General features: G+C 33.5%; 1 long non-coding RNA gene across 1 annotated transcript; it reads right to left on the bottom strand.

The window, feature by feature from the left end:
• Positions 1-1103: 1103 nt before the first annotated feature.
• On the bottom strand, positions 1104-4323 carry LOC148697046 (uncharacterized). Its single transcript, XR_015963020.1, has 4 exons — positions 4095-4323; positions 2529-3323; positions 2078-2209; positions 1104-1992 (listed from the first exon to the last, which is right to left on the bottom strand). It is a non-coding gene; the product is annotated as an uncharacterized LOC148697046 (long non-coding RNA).
• Positions 4324-4825: the final 502 nt, after the last annotated feature.

Raw genomic sequence — 4825 nt, 5'->3', positions numbered from 1 at the left:
AATTAAACCATTTAATTATCCTTAGTCATCTCCATTGTTTCTTCAATCTCTACTTTACACGGTGTACGATCCATTAGGTTCCTTTTAGCGAGGTAATGGGTGATTATAGCTCTTCAAATTGATTGCGAATTGAAACTTACTTTTCAATTCTCCCTTTAGTGATTATACACCTTTAAGGCTCTCACAAACCATGAGTGACACCTAGCAGTATGTCATGGCTACCCAAGCTAATCAAAAGAGGTTGGAGAACCCATTTAATCGTCGATTGTCGTTTACACTCTATTCTTGTCATCGGATTTCATTTTTCAGATTTTCTTTTTTGGAAATATGATCTTTTAGCATATACAATAAATGAAAGGTTCAAATATTTAATATCACGTTCCGATGTTTATAGTTAACTGAAATATGGAGTCGATCTTTGATGTGACGTTCCAAACAATATTTTCACTAACCATAAAAATCTGAAAATGTTATCAATGATCCGAATTGTTCATCTTTCTGCGTTCGCTAAAAGTTCATGTATCAACAAAGAAAATTTGAAAAAATGAAATTCAGTGAGAAGAATAGAGCGTAAACTTAAACGACAATAGATTTCTTGAATACAATAGATTAAGCCAAAGTTCCAATACCATTTCCCTTGTTGATCGATGAAAATTAAAGGGTTTTATTGTAAAAAATAATAATAATAATAATAATAAAATTAAAATTAAAAAAAAAAAAAAAAAAAAAAAACAATGTGCAAGCTTTGAGTCTCATTGGCAAGGTTTTGACTTTTAAGAAAGGCTCCACAATCTTGAAAAAAAACTTCATTTTGCATATCCTTGAATATTTGTTATTTTGTAGTAATGTAATGTTTTTTCATTAGGCTCTTATTTTGGGTATATAATACTTGAAAGACAAAAGTGTTTTTATGTTATGAAGTAATGTTTATGTGACAATGTGGTATGTAGATACTAATTTAGTATTATGTTTTTCATTTGATTATTTATTGATTTAAATATATTTTTTTTAACTTATCGTGGGTCAGGTCATATTACCCGTTAATATAAACGGATCGAGTTTGGATCGAGTTTGGGTCGGATCATCAAACATGGTTTCAGAAATATGCTAACTCTAGAATCAGATTATTAATTTAAACAGGTATGTACAAAGGTCATCATCTCTTAAAAGAATGGTGAACAAACGAAACCACTTCAAGCATAAAGTGATATCCAAAGCTTTTCAATCCGGCATTGAACACTTACACGTCTACAGATGACAAAACTCATGAGATAGGAATTATGACCTAAATACAGTTGCTACAACGAAAATGTCTCTACACTTAATATCTGAAAATTTGGACTACATAGGCCAACTCAATTGCCATCCAACCAAGCTCTACGCCCACTTACCCACTGAAATAAGCCCAGCTCAAATGACACTTTACATTAGAGTTGATTAAGGTGACAAACTAAATTCTTAAATGCTAAACCCTACACTCTAAAACATAACTGTTTTAGGACAATACCAACAAACAAATTACAAGTAGATGATCATGATCCTATTTGCACATGACCAGTTGTTCTTTTGTTTCCACTTTGTTGGAGGAGGTGTATAGTTCAACCCATACAGATGGGATGACAATGTATAAAGCTATTTTGTTAATATCCTATCATTTGTCAAAGAACAATAAGCTAGATGATCCTACTTCTGTTATCCACCCATGTGGACAGGATATTGTACTATACAATTCATGCATTTGACAAAGCAAAAAAAAAATTTAGAAACAAACCTCTGAGAATACGAGCAGGGATTCAATGTCATCAAAGCTGGGAATTGGAATGCTCCCAAATATGGGGTCATTGGCTCTTGATGGAATCCAAAAGGGGAAAGACAGGGCTTTTCTAGCTTTCTTTTTTGAGTATTTGAATTAGTTGGAGGATTCACAAAGTCACTGTTATCAGTTTTTTCTTGAACGAGGTTTGAATCTTCCTCCTCTATTGCATTGTCCATCTATGCAGAAATAGATAAACAATCAACTATTAAATTTCGTAATTGAATAATAAGGAAAGTTGCAGAATCATTTTAGATTTTGTACCTTGATTTGAATAATTTTTTATCTTTGTAAGTGTTTATGGAGTATGTGGAGGTCCCATCTCAATGCAGTGGGTTCACTTTTCTCCCTCCCTTCAATCGGTTTGATCATATTTCCTCGATCGCACAACCAATACTGTAAAAATTGGGGTAACGGATTAGTCATGGAAATATCTGATAAATGCAGAAACACGTAAATAAGTCTTAAGTGAAAACAATTAAACAAGGACTTTCATCATTTAAACATGTGTCTAAACCATGAGTATCGGCTTCAATACGAAGTGCTATTAATAGAGAACCATACCAAGATGCGCATGTAAAAACAATCCAATGATAAACACCATGAAGTAGGAAATAAGTGTTGCTCGAATAGTTCAAAGGATTATCTTCTGTAAAAAGAGTTAACGGATAATCTTATGTAATATTGAGTTTGAGTTTTGTTTTCCTTTTCTCACCAGCAGAGTCATGACGCATCCACTTATTGCAGATTGTTTCCCTTTCTCCTCAGTTTTGACTTGAACTTTGTGGATTCCGTTTTGAAGGTATTCTTTTATCTCTCTTGCCCAATTATATGTCTTTATCTGTTCTACACTCTCACAAGCTTGGACGTAACTCCATGGCAGGTAGTTTCCAGAATTTGCAAGCAATAAAGTGATAAGTAAGTACAACACTATTAAACATGCTGCATCATCTTGCCCTCTCTCTGAATCATCTTCAAATGCAAGTTCAATTGCATTAGAGAGATCCCTCTTGTCGGGTCTTGCCGTTGCACTGAAGAACTTGTCTGTTAATCGAGAAACACCTGGTTTTCCCTTTCTTGAATTTGTTGTTTTTGGTGCTTCTGTTCCTTTGTTCGGTATCCCATAAATCCGCACCACATCTTCAGTAGTGATATGACTATATCCATTTTGAAACTTGAACTTTTTCTTTGTTGTGTCATACCATTTGCAAACTTCTTTGACATCCAAATTTGACTTTCTTACCGTCATTTTCCCTTCTTGATACGCCTTTATCAGTGCTCCAAATGGTGTGCTGTAAAGCTTCTTCAAGACAAGCGGCTTTTGTTCAAATTTGTTCTTCAACTCAGCCATTTCCTCACCAAATCCAACCATAGTGCACTTGAACTGGGCATATTCACTGTTTTTAGTCATTGGCACTTTTCTTCTGTCTTCCTTATGTGTCACATCAATTGATTCGTTCTGATCTAGCTTCTTTGTTTATGTACTATGTCTTTGATCCTCGGCTAGGTTCTTCCATCATTTGATACAAATATAGTAAATAAATGGAGGTTTTTTTGAAGAAATAATTGTGCATAAACAATGAAGAAACAGTACAGAACAATTTGGAGTTCAAATTGAAACTCAAATACAGATTGAGCAACCGAAAAAAACAGATAATAAAACTATTCAAATAAAGAAATCTAAAAACAGTAGAACAAAAACACTTACCAACTCAAATAATCCCAAACGTAATTTTGTAACTACATAAGCCAACTCTAAGGCCATCTATCTATCGACCCTCTACACCCACTCGACATTATAGTTGAAGCGCACAAAGAAAATATTTTGTTCCGAATGAACAAAGCAACAGACTTTTTTTTATTATCCCAATTTAGAGGGACACTCGAATCAAACTTTCATTTTTGTACTCTACTCGTTCCTTGAAGATCCAATTAATTAACAGTAATGAGAGAATGTTTGGTTTGGAACGTTATAACATGTGGTCCAATATCTTAGTAGATAAGTTTTGAGTTAGAAACTCCACCCTTCCCCGAATTATTGTTATAATTTAGAATTCTCCCCTCCCCTCCAAGCTAAATTCTTAAACGCTAAAACCTACTCTCTAAAACATTATCAGTTTAGGAAAATACCAACATACAAAGTATATGTAGATGATCATAATCCTATTAATCCATGCGGGGAGGACAATGTAGTTTCCAATTCATGCGTTTTCCAAAGCCAAAAATGTACAATTAAAATTTTATAAAAGATATAAAAGATGAATTTGTACAGAAAACAAACTCTGAGAAAACACGAGTTGGGAATTGGGATGCTCCCAGATATGGGCTCTGCGGCTCTTGGAATCAGATAAGGGAAACCTGCTCTTTAAATGTCAAGACTCTCCCTCTCTCTCCATCTCTCCCCACTGAGTCAAACTAATTGAAATCGGGTCCGGGTTTTGGACATGATTGCAATGTGACCCTGTCAATCTCGCATTTTTGGGCTGATTGCAAATACAAACAAAGTGCTCGAAATCATTAACAACTTCGCCCAAAAAGAAAGAAATTTGTTCATGTACTTGCAATTAATTGAGGAGTCTGATATCCAAACACCTATTTTTAGTTCTTATACATTATTTTAATTTTTAATTGTCAGATCAAATGAATTGATGACGATCAAAGACATAAATTAATTAGGAGTGTGAGAGAAGTAAATAGAGTCTTAACTTATCATTACAATAAGAATATCATAATTAAAATTTCTCATTCGCTTTATCATTGTCTAAAATTATATATACAAAGAATCGTTCAATTTGAATATCGTTTATCCATTCATGTGTGTCAAACCAATTAATAGTTTTCGTAGCAAATAGCTTCATCATGATGAACCGTTTATTTTTTTTATGCATAAGAATGACTAAAAGATGAACACTTGCTATGATCTTTAGATAATGATATTCTACACAAAATTCGGTCAAATTTTATACACGGAAAAAAAAAATACTACTAACCAAATTGATTAACCCCAAGTCG

Source organism: Pyrus communis, chromosome 5, assembly GCF_041283825.1.
Source record: "Pyrus communis isolate YQ-2024b chromosome 5, ASM4128382v1, whole genome shotgun sequence".
Lineage (NCBI taxonomy): Eukaryota > Viridiplantae > Streptophyta > Magnoliopsida > Rosales > Rosaceae > Pyrus > Pyrus communis.
Note: the sequence above shows the minus strand (reverse complement) of the source record. Positions and strands in the feature narration are given on the sequence as shown.